Genomic DNA, 19,259 nt, shown 5'->3' with positions numbered 1-19,259 from the left:
GAATGGGAAGTGGATTGAGTCCATTGGGATTGAGGAGAGTGGGAGGGAATGGGAAGGGGATTGGGTCCACTGGGATTGAGGAGAGTGGGAGGGAATGGGAAGGGGTTTGGGTCCATTGCTATTGAGGAGAGTGGGAGGGAATGGGAAGGGGATTGGGTCCATTGGGATTGAGGAGAGTGGGTGGGAACGGGAAGGGGTTTGGGTCCATTGGGATTCTGGAGAGTGGGAGGGAGTGGGAAGGGGATTGGGTCCATTGGGATTGAGGAGAGTGGGTGGGAACGGGAAGGGGTTTGGGTCCATTGGGATTGAGGAGAGTGGGAAGGGGTTTGGGTCCATTGGGATTGTGGCGAGTGCGGGTGGATGGGAAGGGATTTGGGTCCATTGGGATCGAGGAGAGTGGGTAGGGGAATGGGAAGGGGAATGGGTCCATTGGGATCGAGGAGCGTGGGTGGGGGAATGGGAAGGGGATTGGGTCCATTGGGATTGTGGAGAGTGGGAGGGAATGGGAAGGGGTTTGGATCCATTGGGATTGAGAGTGGGAGGGAATGGGATTGAGGAGAGTGGGATAGAAAAGGAAGGGGTTTGGGTCCATTGGGGTCGAGGAGAGTGGGAAGGAATGGGAAGGGGTTTGGGTCCATTGGGTTCGAAGAGAGTGGGAGGGGGAATGGGAAGGCGTTTGGGTCCATTGGGGTCGAGGAGAGTGGGAGGGGGAATGGGAAGGGGTTTGGGTCCATTGGGATTCAGGGGAGTGGGAGGGAACGGGAAGGGGATTCCGCTGACAGGTGTTACCATCGGCCCCGGCTGTAGTCCATGTTTTCTGATCCCCTCGGATGCCTTCTGATGGAAAGGAGAGTGACTGATGCACAGGGAAAGGGAAAGAGAGAGATTTCTGTTCGAGTGGATATACAAGCAACAACATCTAACACCGAACACTCCAGTGTTTAGGATTCAGACATCGCCGGATGGAAAAGGGAGTGGGGAGTGAGGGGGGAGAGTGGGATTAGACTGGGTGGGATATTAAAGGGAGTGGGGAGTGAGGGGGGAGAGTGGGATTAGACTGGGAGGAATATTAAAGGGAGTGGGGAGTGAGGGGGGAGAGTGGGATTAGACTGGGTGGGATATTAAAGGGAGTGGGGAGGGAGGGGGGAGAGTGGGATTAGACTGGGAGGAATATTAAAGGGAGTGGGGAGTGAGGGGGGAGAGTGGGATTAGACTGGGTGGGATCTTTCAATGAGTGAGGGGGGAGAGTGGGATTAGACTGGGTGGGATATTAAAGGGAGTGGGGAGTGAGGGGGGAGAGTAGGATTAGACTGGGTGGGATATTAAACGGAGTGGGGAGAGAGGGATTAGACTGGGTGGGATATTAAAAGGAGTAGGGAATGAGAGGGGAGAGTGGGATTACACTGGGTGGGATATTAAAGGGAGTGGGGAGTGAGAGGGGAGAGTGGGATTAGACTGGGTGGGATATTAAAGGGAGTGGGGAGTGAGGGGGGAGAGGGGGATTAGACTGGGAGGGATATTAAAGGGAGTGGGGGGGTGAGGGGGGAGAGATTGGGTTAGACTGGGTGGGATCTTTCAATGAGTGAGTGGGGAGAGTGGGATTAGACTGGGTGGGATATTAAGGGAGCTGGGAGTGAGGGGGGAGAGTGGGATTAGACTGGGTGGGATATTAAAGGGAGCGAGTAGTGAGGGGGGAGAGTGGGATTCGACTGGGTGGGATATTAAAGGGAGTGGGGAGTGAGGGGGGAGAGTGCGATTAGACTGGGTAGGATATTAAAGGGAGTGGGGAGTGAGGGGGGAGAGTGGGATTACACTGGGTGGGATATTAAAGGGAGCGGGGAGTGAGGGGGAGTGTGGGATTACACTGGGTGGGATATTAAAGGGAGTGGGGAATGAGGGGGGAGAGTGGGGTTAGACTGGGTGGGATATTAAAGGGAGTGAGGGGGGAGAGTGGGATTAGACTGGGTGGGATATTAAAGGGAACGGGGAGTGAGGGGGGAGAGTGGGAGTAGACTGGGTGGGATATTAAAGGTCGTGGGGAGTGAGGGGGGAGAGTGGGATTAGACTGGGTGGAATATTAAAGGGAGTGGGGAGTGAGGGGGAGAGTGGGATTAGACTGGGTGGGATATTAAAGGGAGCGGGGAGTGAGGGGGGAGAGTGGGGTTAGACTGGGTGGGATATTAAAGGGAGTGAGGGGGGAGAGTGGGATTAGACTGGGTGGGATATTAAAGGGAGCGGGGAGTGAGGGGGGAGAGTGGGGTTAGACTGGGTGGGATATTAAAGGGAGTGAGGGGGGAGAGTGGGATTAGACTGGGTGGGATATTAAAGGGAACGGGGAGTGAGGGGGGAGAGTGGGAGTAGACTGGGTGGGATATTAAAGGTCGTGGGGAGTGAGGGGGGAGAGTGGGATTAGACTGGGTGGGGTATTAAAGGGAGCGGGGAGTGAGGGGGGAGAGTGGGGTTAGACTGGGTGGGATATTAAAGGGAGTGGGGAGTGAGAGGGGAGAGTGGGATTAGACTGGGTGGGATATTAAAGGGAGGTGGGAGAGTGGGATTAGACTGGGTGGGATCTTTCAATGAGTGAGGGGGTAGAGTGGGATTAGACTGGGTGGGATATTAAAGGGAGCAGGGAGTGAGGGGGAGGGTGGAATTAGACTGGGTGGGATATTAAAGGGAGGTGGGAGAGTGGGATTAGACTGGGTGGGATCTTTCAATGAGTGAGGGGGTAGAGTGGGATTAGACTGGGTGGGATATTAAAGGGAGCAGGGAGTGAGGGGGAGGGTGGAATTAGACTGGGTGGGATATTAAAGGTCGTGGGGAGTGAGGGGGGAGAGTGGGATTAGACTGGGTGGGATATTAAAGGGAGTGGGGAGTGAGGGGGGAGAGTGGGATTAGACTGGGTGGGATATTAAAGGGAGTGAGGAATGAGGGGGAGAGTGGGATTAGACTGGGTGGGATATTAAAGGGAGGGGGGAGAGTGGGATTAGACTGGGTGGGATATTAAAGGGAGTGAGGAGTGATGGGGGAGAGTGGGATTAGACTGGGTGTGATATGAAAGGGAGCGAGGAATGAGGGGGGAGAGTGGGATTAGACTGGGTGGGATATTAAAGGGAGTGAGGGGGGAGAGTAGGAATAGACTGGGTGGGATATTAAAGGGAGTGGGGAGTGAGGGGGGAGAGTGGGATTACACTGGGTGGGATATTATAGGTCGTGAGGAGTGAGGGGGGGGAAAGTGGGATTAGACTGGGTGGGATATTAAAGGGAGTGGGGAGTGAGGGGGGAGAGTGGGATTAGACTGGGTGGGATATTAAAGGGAGTGGGGAGTGAGGGGGGAGAGTGGGATTAGACTGGGTGGGATATTAAAGGGAGCGGAGAGTGAGGGGGAGGGTGGGATTAGACTGGGTGGGATATTAAAGGGAGTGGGGAGTGTGGGGGGAGAGTGGGATTAGACTGGGTGGGATATTGTGGGGAGTGAGGGGGAGAGTGGGATTAGACTGGGTGGGAGATTAAAGGGAGTGGGGAGTGAGGGGGTGAGTGGGATTAGACTGGGTGGGAGATAAAAGGGAGCGGGGAGTGAGGGGGGAGAGTGGGATTAGACTGGGTGGTATATTAAAGGGAACGGGAAGTGAGGGGGGAGAGTGGGAGTAGACTGGGTGGGATATTAAAGGGAGTGGGGAGTGAGGGGGAGATTGGGATTAGACTGTATGGGATATTAAAGGGAGTGGGGAGTGAGGGGGGAGAGTGGGATCAGACTGGGTGGGATATTAAAGGGAGTGGGGAGTGAGGGGGAGATTGGGATTAGACTGGGTGGGATATTAAAGGGGGTGGGGAGTGAGGGGGGAGTGTGCGATTAGAGTGGGAGGGATATTAAAGGAAGCGGGGAGTGCGGGGGGAGAGTGGGATTAGACTGGGTGAGATATTAAAGGGAGTGGGGAGTGAGGGGGAGAGTGGGATTAGACTGGGTGGGATATGAAAGGGAGTGGGGAGTGAGGGGGGAGTGGGATTAGACTGGGTGGGATATTAAAGGGTGTGAGGGCAGAGTGGGATTAGACTGGGTGGGATATTAAAGGGGGTGGGGAGTGAGGGGGGAGTGGGATTAGACTGGGTGGGATATTAAAGGGTGCGGGGAGTGAGGGGGAGAGTGGGATTAGATTGGGTGGGATATTAAAGGGAGCGGGGAGTGCGGGGGGAGAGTGTGATTAGACTGGGTGGGGTATTAAAGGGAGTGGGGAGTGAGGGGGGAGTGGGATTAGACTGGGTGGGATATTAAAGGGAGCGGGTAGTGAGGGGGGAGAGTGGGATTAGTCTGGGTGGGATATTAAAGGGAGGGGGGAGTGGGATGAGACTGGGTGGGATATTAAAGGGAGCGGGGAGTGAGGGGGGAGTGGGATTAGACTGGGTGGGATATTAAAGGGAGCGGGGATGGAGGGGGAGTGTGGGATTAGACTGGGTGGGATATTAAAGTGAGGGGGGAGAGTGGATTTAGACTGGGTGGGATATTAAAGTGAGGGGAGAGAGTGGGATTAGACTGGGTGGGATATGAAAGGGAGCGGGGAGTGAGGGGAGAGAGTGGGATTAGACTGGGTGGGATATTAAAGGGAGTGGGGAGCGAGGGGGGAGAGTGGGATTAGACTGGGTGGGATATTAAAGGGAAGGGGGAGTGTGGGATTAGACTGGGTGGGATATTAAAGGGAGGGGGGAGTGAGGGGGGAGAGTGGGATTAGACTGGGTGGGATATTAAAGGGAGCGGGGAGTGAGGGGGAGTGTGGGATTAGACTGGGTGGGATATTAAAGGGAGCGGGGAGTGAGGGGGGAGAGTTGGATGAGACTGAGTGGGATATTAAAGGGAGTGGGGAGTGAGGGGGGAGAGTAGGATTAGACTGGGTGGGATATTAAAGGGAGCGGGGACTGAGGGAGGAGAGTGGGATTAGACTGGGTGGGATATTAAAGGGAGGGGGGAGCGAGGGGGGAGAGTGGGATTAGACTGGGTGGGATATTAAAGGGAGCGGGGAGTGAGGGGGGAGAGTGGGATTAGACTGGGTGGGATATTAAAGGGAGCGGGGACTGAGGGGGGAGAGTTGGATGAGACTGAGTGGGATATTAAAGGGAGTGGGGAGTGAGGGGGGAGAGTGGGATTAGACTGGGTGGGATATTAAAGGGAGCGGGGACTGAGGGAGGAGAGTGGGATTAGACTGGGTGGGATATTAAAGGGAGCGGGGAGTGAGGGGGGAGAGTGGGATTAAACTGGGTGGTTTATTAAAGGGAGTGGGGAGTGAGGGGGAGAGTGGGATTAGACTGGGTGGGATATTAAAGGGAGCGGGGAATGAGAGGGGAGAGTGGGATTACACTGGGTGGGATATTAAAGGGAATGGGGAGTGAGGGGGGAGAGTGGGATTAGACTGGGTGGGATATTAAAGGGAGCGGGGAGTGAGGGGGGAGAGTGATATTAGACTGGGTGGGATATTAAAGGGAGCGGGGTGTGAGGGGATGAGTGGGATTAGACTGGGTGGGATATTAAAGGGAGTGGGGAGTGAGGGGGGAGAGTGGGATTAGACTGGGTGGGATATTAAAGGGAACGGGGAGTGAGGGGGGAGAGTGGGAGTAGACTGGGTGGGATATTAAAGGTCGTGGGGAGTGAGGGGGGAGAGTGGGATTAGATTGGGTGGGGTATTAAAGGGAGCGGGGAGTGAGGGGGGAGAGTGGGGTTAGACTGGGTGGGATATTAAAGGGAGTGGGGAGTGAGAGGGGAGAGTGGGATTAGACTGGGTGGGATATTAAAGGGAGGTGGGAGAGTGGGATTAGACTGGGTGGGATCTTTCAATGAGTGAGGGGGTAGAGTGGGATTAGACTGGGTGGGATATTAAAGGGAGCAGGGAGTGAGGGGGAGGGTGGAATTAGACTGGGTGGGATATTAAAGGGAGGTGGGAGAGTGGGATTAGACTGGGTGGGATCTTTCAATGAGTGAGGGGGTAGAGTGGGATTAGACTGGGTGGGATATTAAAGGGAGCAGGGAGTGAGGGGGAGGGTGGAATTAGACTGGGTGGGATATTAAAGGTCGTGGGGAGTGAGGGGGGAGAGTGGGATTAGACTGGGTGGGATATTAAAGGGAGTGGGGAGTGAGGGGGGAGAGTGGGATTAGACTGGGTGGGATATTAAAGGGAGTGAGGAATGAGGGGGAGAGTGGGATTAGACTGGGTGGGATATTAAAGGGAGGGGGGAGAGTGGGATTAGACTGGGTGGGATATTAAAGGGAGTGAGGAGTGATGGGGGAGAGTGGGATTAGACTGGGTGTGATATGAAAGGGAGCGAGGAATGAGGGGGGAGAGTGGGATTAGACTGGGTGGGATATTAAAGGGAGTGAGGGGGGAGAGTAGGAATAGACTGGGTGGGATATTAAAGGGAGTGGGGAGTGAGGGGGGAGAGTGGGATTACACTGGGTGGGATATTATAGGTCGTGAGGAGTGAGGGGGGGGAAAGTGGGATTAGACTGGGTGGGATATTAAAGGGAGTGGGGAGTGAGGGGGGAGAGTGGGATTAGACTGGGTGGGATATTAAAGGGAGTGGGGAGTGAGGGGGGAGAGTGGGATTAGACTGGGTGGGATATTAAAGGGAGCGGAGAGTGAGGGGGAGGGTGGGATTAGACTGGGTGGGATATTAAAGGGAGTGGGGAGTGTGGGGGGAGAGTGGGATTAGACTGGGTGGGATATTGTGGGGAGTGAGGGGGAGAGTGGGATTAGACTGGGTGGGAGATTAAAGGGAGTGGGGAGTGAGGGGGTGAGTGGGATTAGACTGGGTGGGAGATAAAAGGGAGCGGGGAGTGAGGGGGGAGAGTGGGATTAGACTGGGTGGTATATTAAAGGGAACGGGAAGTGAGGGGGGAGAGTGGGAGTAGACTGGGTGGGATATTAAAGGGAGTGGGGAGTGAGGGGGAGATTGGGATTAGACTGTATGGGATATTAAAGGGAGTGGGGAGTGAGGGGGGAGAGTGGGATCAGACTGGGTGGGATATTAAAGGGAGTGGGGAGTGAGGGGGAGATTGGGATTAGACTGGGTGGGATATTAAAGGGGGTGGGGAGTGAGGGGGGAGTGTGCGATTAGAGTGGGAGGGATATTAAAGGAAGCGGGGAGTGCGGGGGGAGAGTGGGATTAGACTGGGTGAGATATTAAAGGGAGTGGGGAGTGAGGGGGAGAGTGGGATTAGACTGGGTGGGATATGAAAGGGAGTGGGGAGTGAGGGGGAGAGGGGGATTAGACTGGGTGGGATATTAAAGGGTGTGGGGAGTGAGGGGGGAGTGGGATTAGACTGGGTGGGATATTAAAGGGAGTGGGGAGTGAGGGGGGAGTGGGATTAGACTGGGTGGGATATTAAAGGGTGTGAGGGCAGAGTGGGATTAGACTGGGTGGGATATTAAAGGGGGTGGGGAGTGAGGGGGGAGTGGGATTAGACTGGGTGGGATATTAAAGGGTGCGGGGAGTGAGGGGGAGAGTGGGATTAGATTGGGTGGGATATTAAAGGGAGCGGGGAGTGCGGGGGGAGAGTGTGATTAGACTGGGTGGGATATTAAAGGGAGTGGGGAGTGAGGGGGGAGTGGGATTAGACTGGGTGGGATATTAAAGGGAGCGGGTAGTGAGGGGGGAGAGTGGGATTAGTCTGGGTGGGATATTAAAGGGAGGGGGGAGTGGGATGAGACTGGGTGGGATATTAAAGGGAGCGGGGAGTGAGGGGGGAGTGGGATTAGACTGGGTGGGATATTAAAGGGAGCGGGGATGGAGGGGGAGTGTGGGATTCGACTGGGTGGGATATTAAAGTGAGGGGGGAGAGTGGATTTAGACTGGGTGGGATATTAAAGTGAGGGGAGAGAGTGGGATTAGACTGGGTGGGATATGAAAGGGAGCGGGGAGTGAGGGGAGAGAGTGGGATTAGACTGGGTGGGATATTAAAGGGAGTGGGGAGCGAGGGGGGAGAGTGGGATTAGACTGGGTGGGATATTAAAGGGAAGGGGGAGTGTGGGATTAGACTGGGTGGGATATTAAAGGGAGGGGGGAGTGAGGGGGGAGAGTGGGATTAGACTGGGTGGGATATTAAAGGGAGCGGGGAGTGAGGGGGAGTGTGGGATTAGACTGGGTGGGATATTAAAGGGAGCGGGGAGTGAGGGGGGAGAGTTGGATGAGACTGAGTGGGATATTAAAGGGAGTGGGGAGTGAGGGGGGAGAGTAGGATTAGACTGGGTGGGATATTAAAGGGAGCGGGGACTGAGGGAGGAGAGTGGGATTAGACTGGGTGGGATATTAAAGGGAGGGGGGAGCGAGGGGGGAGAGTGGGATTAGACTGGGTGGGATATTAAAGGGAGCGGGGAGTGAGGGGGGAGAGTGGGATTAGACTGGGTGGGATATTAAAGGGAGCGGGGACTGAGGGGGGAGAGTTGGATGAGACTGAGTGGGATATTAAAGGGAGTGGGGAGTGAGGGGGGAGAGTGGGATTAGACTGGGTGGGATATTAAAGGGAGCGGGGTCTGAGGGAGGAGAGTGGGATTAGACTGGGTGGGATATTAAAGGGAGCGGGGAGTGAGGGGGGAGAGTGGGATTAAACTGGGTGGTTTATTAAAGGGAGTGGGGAGTGAGGGGGAGAGTGGGATTAGACTGGGTGGGATATTAAAGGGAGCGGGGAATGAGAGGGGAGAGTGGGATTACACTGGGTGGGATATTAAAGGGAATGGGGAGTGAGGGGGGAGAGTGGGATTAGACTGGGTGGGATATTAAAGGGAGCGGGGAGTGAGGGGGGAGAGTGATATTAGACTGGGTGGGATATTAAAGGGAGCGGGGTGTGAGGGGATGAGTGGGATTAGACTGGGTGGGATATTAAAGGGAGTGGGGAGTGAGGGGGGAGAGTGGGATTAGACTGGGTGGGATATTAAAGGGAGTGGGGACTGAGAGGGGGAATGGGATTAGACTGGGTGGGATATTAAAGGGTGCGGGGAGTGAGGGGGGGAGAGGGATTAGACTGGGTGGGATATTAAAGGGAGCGGGGAGTGAGGGGGGAGAGTGGGATTAGACGGGGTGGGATATTAAAGGGAGCGGGGAGTGAGGGGGGAGTGGGATTAGACTGGGTGGGATATTAAAGGGAGCGGGGAGTGAGGGGGGAGTGGGATTAGACTGGGTGGGATATTAAAGGGAGCGGGGAGTGAGGGGGGAGTGGGATTAGACTGGGTGGGATATTAAAGGGAGTGGGGAGTGAGGGGGGAGAGTGGGATCAGACTGGGTGGGATATTAAAGGGAGTGGGGAGTGAGGGGGAGATTGGGATTAGACTGGGTGGGATATTAAAGGGGGTGGGGAGTGAGGGGGGAGTGTGCGATTAGAGTGGGAGGGATATTAAAGGAAGCGGGGAGTGCGGGGGGAGAGTGGGATTAGACTGGGTGAGATATTAAAGGGAGTGGGGAGTGAGGGGGAGAGTGGGATTAGACTGGGTGAGATATGAAAGGGAGTGGGGAGTGAGGGGGGAGTGGGATTAGACTGGGTGGGATATTAAAGGGTGTGAGGGCAGAGTGGGATTAGACTGGGTGGGATATTAAAGGGGGTGGGGAGTGAGGGGGGAGTGGGATTAGACTGGGTGGGATATTAAAGGGTGCGGGGAGTGAGGGGGAGAGTGGGATTAGACTGGGTGGGATATTAAAGGGAGCGGGGAGTGCGGGGGGAGAGTGTGATTAGACTGGGTGGGATATTAAAGGGAGCGGGGATGGAGGGGGAGTGTGGGATTAGACTGGGTGGGATATTAAAGGGAGCGGGAACTGAGGGGGGAGAGTGGGATTAGTCTGGGTGGGATATTAAAGGGAGGGGGGAGTGAGGGGGGAGTGGGATGAGACTGGGTGGGATATTAAAGGGAGCGGGGAGTGAGGGGGGAGTGGGATTAGACTGGGTGGGATATTAAAGGGAGCGGGTAGTGAGGGGGGAGAGTGGGATTAGTCTGGGTGGGATATTAAAGGGAGGGGGGAGTGAGGGGGGAGTGGGATGAGACTGGGTGGGATATTAAAGGGAGCGGGGAGTGAGGGGGGAGTGGGATTAGACTGGGTGGGATATTAAAGGGAGCGGGGATGGAGGGGGAGTGTGGGATTAGACTGGGTGGGATATTAAAGTGAGGGGGGAGAGTGGATTTAGACTGGGTGGGATATTAAAGTGAGGGGAGAGAGTGGGATTAGACTGGGTGGGATATGAAAGGGAGCGGGGAGTGAGGGGAGAGAGTGGGATTAGACTGGGTGGGATATTAAAGGGAGTGGGGAGCGAGGGGGGAGAGTGGGATTAGACTGGGTGGGATATTAAAGGGAAGGGGGAGTGTGGGATTAGACTGGGTGGGATATTAAAGGGAGGGGGGAGTGAGGGGGGAGAGTGGGATTAGACTGGGTGGGATATTAAAGGGAGCGGGGAGTGAGGGGGAGTGTGGGATTAGACTGGGTGGGATATTAAAGGGAGCGGGGAGTGAGGGGGGAGAGTTGGATGAGACTGAGTGGGATATTAAAGGGAGTGGGGAGTGAGGGGGGAGAGTAGGATTAGACTGGGTGGGATATTAAAGGGAGCGGGGACTGAGGGAGGAGAGTGGGATTAGACTGGGTGGGATATTAAAGGGAGGGGGGAGCGAGGGGGGAGAGTGGGATTAGACTGGGTGGGATATTAAAGGGAGCGGGGAGTGAGGGGGGAGAGTGGGATTAGACTGGGTGGGATATTAAAGGGAGCGGGGACTGAGGGGGGAGAGTTGGATGAGACTGAGTGGGATATTAAAGGGAGTGGGGAGTGAGGGGGGAGAGTGGGATTAGACTGGGTGGGATATTAAAGGGAGCGGGGACTGAGGGAGGAGAGTGGGATTAGACTGGGTGGGATATTAAAGGGAGCGGGGAGTGAGGGGGGAGAGTGGGATTAAACTGGGTGGTTTATTAAAGGGAGTGGGGAGTGAGGGGGAGAGTGGGATTAGACTGGGTGGGATATTAAAGGGAGCGGGGAATGAGAGGGGAGAGTGGGATTACACTGGGTGGGATATTAAAGGGAATGGGGAGTGAGGGGGGAGAGTGGGATTAGACTGGGTGGGATATTAAAGGGAGCGGGGAGTGAGGGGGGAGAGTGATATTAGACTGGGTGGGATATTAAAGGGAGCGGGGTGTGAGGGGATGAGTGGGATTAGACTGGGTGGGATATTAAAGGGAGTGGGGAGTGAGGGGGGAGAGTGGGATTAGACTGGGTGGGATATTAAAGGGAGTGGGGACTGAGAGGGGGAATGGGATTAGACTGGGTGGGATATTAAAGGGTGCGGGGAGTGAGGGGGGGAGAGGGATTAGACTGGGTGGGATATTAAAGGGAGCGGGGAGTGAGGGGGGAGAGTGGGATTAGACGGGGTGGGATATTAAAGGGAGCGGGGAGTGAGGGGGGAGTGGGATTAGACTGGGTGGGATATTAAAGGGAGCGGGGAGTGAGGGGGGAGTGGGATTAGACTGGGTGGGATATTAAAGGGAGCGGGGAGTGAGGGGGGAGTGGGATTAGACTGGGTGGGATATTAAAGGGAGCGGGGATTGAGGGATAGTGTGGGATTAGACTGGGTGGGATATTAAAGGGAGGGGGGAGTGAGGGGGGAGAGTGGGTTCTGACTGGGTGGGATATTAAAGGGAGCGGGGAGTGAGGGGGAGTGTGGGATTAGACTGGGTGGGATATTAAAGGGAGGGGGGAGTGAGGGGAGAGAGTGGGATTAGACTGGGTGGGATATTCAAGGGAGCGGGGAGTGAGGGGGGAGAGTTGGATTAGACTGGGTGGGATATTTAAGGGAGGGGGGAGTGAGGGGGGAGAGTGGGATTAGACTGAGTGGGATATTAAAGGGAGCGGGGAGTGAGGGGGGAGAGTGGGATTAGACTGGGTGGGATATTAAAGGGAGCGGGGACTGAGGGGGGAGAGTTGGATTAGACTGGGTGGTTTATTAAAGGGAGTGGGGAGTGAGGGGGAGAGTGGGAGAACACTGGGTGGGATATTAAAGGGAGTGGGGAGTGAGGGGGGAGAGTGGGATTAGACTGGGTGGGATATTAAAGGGAGCGGGGAGTGACGGGGGAGAGTGGGATTAGACTGGGTGGGATATTAAAGGGAGTGGGGAGCGAGGGGGGAGAGTGGGATTAGACTGGGTGGGATATTCAAGGGAGTGGGGACTGAGGGGGGGAGTGGGATTAGACTGGGTGGGATATTAAAGGATGCGGGGAGTGAGGGGGGGAGAGGGATTAGACTGGGTGGGATATTAAAGGGAGTGGGGAGTGAGGGGGGGAGTGGGATTAGACTGCGTGGGAAATTAAAGGGAGTGGGGAGTGAGGGGGGGAGAGTGGAATAAGACTGGGTGGGATATTAAAGGGAATGGGGAGTGAGGGGGGAGTGGGATTAGACTGGGTGGGATATTAAAGGGAGTGGGGAGTGAGGGGGGGAGTGGGATTAGACTGGGTGGGATATTCAAGGGAGCGGGGAGTGAGGGGGGAGTGGGATTAGACTGGGTGGGATATTAAAGGGAGTGGGGAGTGAGGGGGGGAGTGGGATTAGACTGGGTGGGATATTAAAGGGTGCGGGGAGTGAGGGGGGGAGAGGGATTAGACTGGGTGGGATATTAAAGGGAGCGGGGAGTGATGGGGGGAGAGAGATTAGACTGGGTGGGATATTAAAGGGAGTGGGGAGTGAGGGGGGGAGAGGGATTAGACTGGGTGGGATATTAAAGGGAGCGGGGAGTGAGGGGGGAGAGTGGGATTAGACTGGGTGGGATATTAAAGGGAGCGGGGAGTGAGGGGGGGGAGTGGGATTAGACTGGGTGGGATATTAAGGGGAGCGGGGAGTGAGGGGGAGAGTGGGATTAGACTGGGTGGGATATTAAAGGGAGTGGGGAGTGAGGGGGGAGAGTGGGATTAGACTGGGTGGGATATTAAAGGGAGCGGGGAGTGAGGGGGAGAGGGGGATTAGACTGCGTGGGATATTAAAGGGAGTGGGGAGAGAGGGCGGGAGAGGGATTAGACAGGGTGGGATATTAAAGGGAGTGGGGAGTGAGGGGATGAGTGGGATTAGACAGGGTGGGATATTAAAGGGAGTGGGGAGTGAGGGGGGAGAGGGATTAGACTGGGTGGGATATTAAAGGGAGCGGGGAGTGAGGGTGGGGGAGTGGGATTAGACTGGGTGGGATATTAAAGGGAGCGGGGAGTGAGGGGGGAGAGTGGGATTAGACTGGGTGGGATATTAAAGGGAGCGGGGAGTGAGGGGGAGAGTGGGATTAGACTGGGTGGGATATTAAAGGAAGCGGGGAGTGAGGGGGAGAGTGGGATTTGACTGGATGGGATATTAAAAGGGGTGGGGAGTGAGGGAGGAGAGTGGGATTAGACTGGGAGGGATATTAAAGGGAGTGGGGAGTGAGGGGGAGAGTGGGTTTAGACTGGGAGGGATATTAAAGGGAGCGGGGAGTGAGGGGGAGAGTGGGATTAGACTGGGAGGGATATTAAAGGGAGTGGGGAGTGACGGGGGAGAGTGGGATTAGACTGGGAGGGATATTAAAGGGAGCGGGGAGTGAGGGGGAGAGTGGGATTTGACTGGATGGGATATTAAAAGGGGTGGGGAGTGAGGGGGAGAGTGGGATTAGACTGGGTGGGATATTAAAGGGAGCGGGGAGTGAGGGGGGAGAGTGGGATTAGACTGGGTGGGATATTAAAGGGGGTGGGGAGTGAGGGGGGAGAGTGGGATTAGACTGGTTGGGATATTAAAGGGGGTGGGGAGTGAGGGGGGAGAGTGGGATTAGACTGGGAGGGATATTAAAGGGAGTGGGGAGTGAGGGGGAGAGTGGGATTAGACTGGGTGGGATATTAAAGGGAGTGGGGAGTGACGGGGGAGAGTGGGATTAGACTGGGTGGGATATTAAAGGGGGTGGGGAGTGAGGGGGGAGAGTAGGATTAGACTGGGTGGGATATTAAAGGGAGCGAGGAGTGAGGGGGGAGAGTAGGATTAGACTGGGTGGGATATTAAAGGGTGCGGGGAGTGAGGGGGTAGAGTGAGATTAGACTGGGTGGGATATTAAAGGGAGCGGGGAGCGAGGGGGGAGAGTGGGATTAGACTGGGTGGGATATTAAAGGGAGTGGGGAGTGAGGGGGGAGAGTAGGATTAGACTGGGTGGGATATTAAAGGGAGCGGGGAGTGAGGGGGGAGAGTGGGATTAGACTGGGTGGGATATTAAAGGGAGCGAGGGGGGAGAGTGGGATTAGACTAGGTGGGATATTAAAGGGAGTGGGGAGTGACGGGGGAGTGTGGGATTAGACTGGGTGGGATATTAAAGGGAGTGGGGAGTGACGGGGGAGAGTGGGATTAGACTGGGTGGGATATTAAAGGGAGCGGGGAGTGAGGGGGGAGAGTGGGATTAGACTGGGTGGGATATTAAAGGGAGGGGGGAGAGTAGGATTAGACTGGGTGGGATATTAAGGGGAGCGAGGGGGGAGAGTGGGATTAGACTGGGTGGGATATTAAAGGGAGTGGGGAGCGAGGGGGAAGAGTGGGATTAGACTGGGTGGGATATTAAAGGGAGTGGGGAGTGACGGGGGAGAGTGGGATTAGACTGGGTGGGATATTAAAGGGAGCGGGGAGTGAGGGGAGAGTGATATTAGACTGGGTGGGATATTAAAGGGAATGGGGAGTGAGGGGGTGAGTGGGATTAGACTGGGTGGGATATTAAAGGGAGTGGGGAGTGAGGGGGGTGAGTGGGATTAGACTGGGTGGGATATTAAAGGGAGCGGGGAGTGAGGGGGAGAGTGGGATTAGACTGGGTGGGGTATTAAAGGGAGCGGGGAGTGAGGGGGAGAGTGGGATTAGACTGGGTGGGGTATTAAAGGGAGCGGGGAGTGAGGGGGAGAGTGGGATTAGACTGGATGGGGTATTAAAGGGAGCGGGGAGTGAGGGGGAGAGTGGGATTAGACTGGGTGGGGTATTAAAGGGAATGGGGAGTGAGGGGGTGAGTGGGATTAGACTGGGTGGGATATTAAAGGGAGTGGGGAGTGAGGGGGGAGAGTGGGATTAGACTGGGTGGGATATTAAAGGGAGTGGGGAGTGAGGGGGGAGAGTGGGATTAGACTGGGTGGGATATTAAAGGGAGTGGGGAGTGAGGGGGGAGAGTGGGATTAGACTGGGTGGGATATTAAAGGGAGCGGGGAGTGAGGGGGAGAGGGGGATTAGACTGCGTGGGATATTAAAGGGAGTGGGGAGTGAGGGCGGGAGAGGGATTAGACTGGGTGGGATATTAAAGGGAGCGGGGAGTGAGGGGGAGAGTGGGATTAGACTGGCTGGGATATTAAAGGGAGCGGGGAGTGAGGGGGGAGAGTGGGATTAGACAGGGTGGGATATTAAAGGGAGTGGGGAGTGAGGGGATGAGTGGGATTAGACAGGGTGGGATATGAAAGGGAGTGGGGAGTGAGGGGGGAGAGGGATTAGACTGGGTGGGATATTAAAGGGAGCGGGGAGTGAGGGTGGGGGAGTGGGATTAGACTGGGTGGGATATTAAAGGGAGCGGGGAGTGAGGGGGGAGAGTGGGATTAGACTGGGTGGGATATTAAAGGGAGCGGGGAGTGAGGCGGAGAGTGGGATTAGACTGGATGGGAGATTAAAGGAAGCGGGGAGTGAGGGGGAGAGTGGGATTTGACTGGATGGGATATTAAAAGGGGTGGGGAGTGAGGGAGGAGAGTGGGATTAGACTGGGAGGGATATTAAAGGGAGTGGGGAGTGAGGGGGAGAGTGGGATTAGACTGGGAGGGATATTAAAGGGAGCGGGGAGTGAGGGGGAGAGTGGGATTAGACTGGGAGGGATATTAAAGGGAGTGGGGAGTGACGGGGGAGAGTGGGATTAGACTGGGTGGGATATTAAAGGGAGTGGGGAGTGACGGGGGAGAGTGGGATTAGACTGGGTGGGATATTAAAGGGGGTGGGGAGTGAGGGGCGAGAGTAGGATTAGACTGGGTGGGATATTAAAGGGAGCGAGGAGTGAGGGGGGAGAGTAGGATTAGACTGGGTGGGATATTAAAGGGAGCGGGGAGTGAGGGGGTAGAGAGAGATTAGACTGGGTGGGATATTAAAGGGAGTGGGGAGTGAGGGGGGAGAGTGGGATTAGACTGGGTGGGATATTAAAGGGAGCGGGGAGCGAGGGGGGAGAGTGGGATTAGACAGGGTGGGATATTAAAGGGAGTGGGGAGTGAGGGGGGAGAGTAGGATTAGAGTGGGTGGGATATTAAAGGGAGCGGGGAGTGAGGGGGGAGAGTGGAATTAGACTGGGTGGGATATTAAAGGGAGCGGGGAGCGAGGGGGGAGAGTGGGATTAGACTAGGTGGGATATTAAAGGGAGTGGGGAGTGACGGGGGAGTGTGGGATTAGACTGGGTGGGATATTAAAGGGAGTGGGGAGTGACGGGGGAGAGTGGGATTAGACTGGGTGGGATATTAAAGGGAGCGGGGAGTGAGGGGGGAGAGTGGGATTAGACTGGGTGGGATATTAAAGGGAGCGGGGAGGGAGGGGGGAGAGTAGGATTAGGCTGGGTGGGATATTAAGGGGAGCGAGGGGGGAGAGTGGGATTAGACTGGGTGGGATATTAAAGGGAGTGGGGAGCGAGGGGGAAGAGTGGGATTAGACTGGGTGGGATATTAAAGGGAGTGGGGAGTGACGGGGGAGAGTGGGATTAGACTGGGTGGGATATTAAAGGGAGCGGGGAGTGAGGGGAGAGTGATATTAGACTGGGTGGGATATTAAAGGGAATGGGGAGTGAGGGGGTGAGTGGGATTAGACTGGGTGGGATATTAAAGGGAGTGGGGAGTGAGGGGGGAGAGTGGGATTAGACTGGGTGGGATATTAAAGGGAGCGGGGAGTGAGGGGGAGAGTGGGATTAGACTGGGTGGGGTATAAAAGGGAGCGGGGAGTGAGGGGGAGAGTGGGATTAGACTGGGTGGGGTATTAAAGGGAGCGGGGAGTGAGGGGGAGAGTGGGATTAGACTGGATGGGGTATGAAAGGGAGCGGGGAGTGAGGGGGAGAGTGGGATTAGACTGGGTGGGGTATTAAAGGGAATGGGGAGTGAGGGGGTGAGTGGGATTAGACTGGGTGGGATATTAAAGGGAGTGGGGAGTGAGGGAGGAGAGTGGGATTAGACTGGGTGGGATATTAAAGGGAGTGGGGAGTGAGGGGGGAGAGTGGGTTTAGACTGGGTGGGATATTAAAGGGAGTGGAGAGTGAGGGGGGAGAGTGGGATTAGACTGGGTGGGATATTAAAGGGAGCGGGGAGTGAGGAGGGAGGGTGGGATTAGACTGGGTGGGATATTAAAGGGAGCGGGGAGTGAGGGGGGAGAGTGAGATTAGACTGGGTGGGATATTAAAGGGAGCGGGGAGCGAGGGGGGAGAGTGGGATTAGACTGGGTGGGATATTAAAGGGAGTGGGGAGTGAGGGGGGAGAGTAGGATTAGACTGGGTGGGATATTAAAGGGAGCGGGGAGTGAGGGTGGAGAGTGGGATTAGACTGGGTGGGATATTAAAGGGAGCGGGGAGCGAGGGGGGGGAGTGGGATTAGACTAGGTGGGATATTAAAGGGAGTGGGGAGTGACGGGGGAGTGTGGGATTAGACTGGGTGGGATATTAAAGGGAGTGGGGAGTGACGGGGGAGAGTGGGATTAGACTGGGTGGGATATTAAAGGGAGCGGGGAGTGAGGGGGGAGAGTGGGATTAGACTGGGTGGGATATTAAAGGGAGCGGGGAGTGAGGGGGGAGAGTGGGATTAGACTGGGTGGGATATTAAAGGGAGCGGGGAGTGAGGGGGAGAGTGGGATTAGACTGGGTGGGATATTAAAGGAAGCGGGGAGTGAGGGGGAGAGTGGGATTTGACTGGATGGGATATTAAAAGGGATGGGGAGTGAGGGAGGAGAGTGGGATTAGACTGGGAGGGATATTAAAGGGAGTGGGGAGTGAGGGGGAGAGTGGGATTAGACTGGGAGGGATATTAAAGGGAGCGGGGAGTGAGGGGGAGAGTGGGATTAGACTGGGAGGGATATTAAAGGGAGTGGGGAGTGACGGGGGAGAGTGGGATTAGACTGGGAGGGATATTAAAGGGAGCGGGGAGTGAGGGGGAGAGTGGGATTTGACTGGATGGGATATTAAAAGGGGTGGGGAGTGAGGGGGAGAGTGGGATTAGACTGGGTGGGATATTAAAGGGAGCGGGGAGTGAGGGGGGAGAGTGGGATTAGACTGGGTGGGATATTAAAGGGGGTGGGGAGTGAGGGGGGAGAGTGGGATTAGACTGGTTGGGATATTAAAGGGGGTGGGGAGTGAGGGGGGAGAGTGGGATTAGACTGGGAGGGATATTAAAGGGAGTGGGGAGTGAGGGGGAGAGTGGGATTAGACTGGGTGGGATATTAAAGGGAGTGGGGAGTGACGGGCGAGAGTGGGATTAGACTGGGTGGGATATTAAAGGGGGTGGGGAGTGAGGGGGGAGAGTAGGATTAGACTGGGTGGGATATTAAAGGGAGCGAGGAGTGAGGGGGGAGAGTAGGATTAGACTGGGTGGGATATTAAAGGGGGTGGGGAGTGAGGGGGGAGAGTGGGATTAGACTGGGAGGGATATTAAAGGGAGTGGGGAGTGAGGGGGAGAGTGGGATTAGACTGGGTGGGATATTAAAGGGAGTGGGGAGTGACGGGGGAGAGTGGGATTAGACTGGGTGGGATATTAAAGGGGGTGGGGAGTGAGGGGGGAGAGTAGGATTAGACTGGGTGGGATATTAAAGGGAGCGAGGAGTGAGGGGGGAGAGTAGGATTAGACTGGGTGGGATATTAAAGGGTGCGGGGAGTGAGGGGGTAGAGTGAGATTAGACTGGGTGGGATATTAAAGGGAGCGGGGAGCGAGGGGGGAGAGTGGGATTAGACTGGGTGGGATATTAAAGGGAGTGGGGAGTGAGGGGGGAGAGTAGGATTAGACTGGGTGGGATATTAAAGGGAGCGGGGAGTGAGGGGGGAGAGTGGGATTAGACTGGGTGGGATATTAAAGGGAGCGAGGGGGGAGAGTGGGATTAGACTAGGTGGGATATTAAAGGGAGTGGGGAGTGACGGGGGAGTGTGGGATTAGACTGGGTGGGATATTAAAGGGAGTGGGGAGTGACGGGGGAGAGTGGGATTAGACTGGGTGGGATATTAAAGGGAGCGGGGAGTGAGGGGGGAGAGTGGGATTAGACTGGGTGGGATATTAAAGGGAGGGGGGAGAGT

General features: G+C 55.7%; 1 long non-coding RNA gene across 1 annotated transcript in view; it reads right to left on the bottom strand.

Annotated features, from left to right (window-relative positions):
- Window positions 1-789: 789 nt before the first annotated feature.
- The window catches only part of LOC148133989 (uncharacterized), a 67,099-nt gene continuing 48,629 nt past the window's right edge, over window positions 790-19,259 (bottom strand). The window contains exon 4 of the long non-coding RNA XR_015755967.1: window positions 790-856. This is a non-coding gene — a long non-coding RNA (uncharacterized LOC148133989). The remainder of the gene's footprint in view (window positions 857-19,259) is intronic.

This window comes from Chiloscyllium plagiosum, unplaced genomic scaffold (genome assembly GCF_037043375.1).
Source record: "Chiloscyllium plagiosum isolate Xiang-an unplaced genomic scaffold, Cpla_swu_hap1 HiC_scaffold_147, whole genome shotgun sequence".
NCBI classification, from domain to species: Eukaryota; Metazoa; Chordata; class Chondrichthyes; order Orectolobiformes; family Hemiscylliidae; genus Chiloscyllium; species Chiloscyllium plagiosum.
The sequence above is the reverse complement of the archived record's forward strand: the minus strand, read 5'-3'. Positions and strand labels throughout refer to the sequence as shown.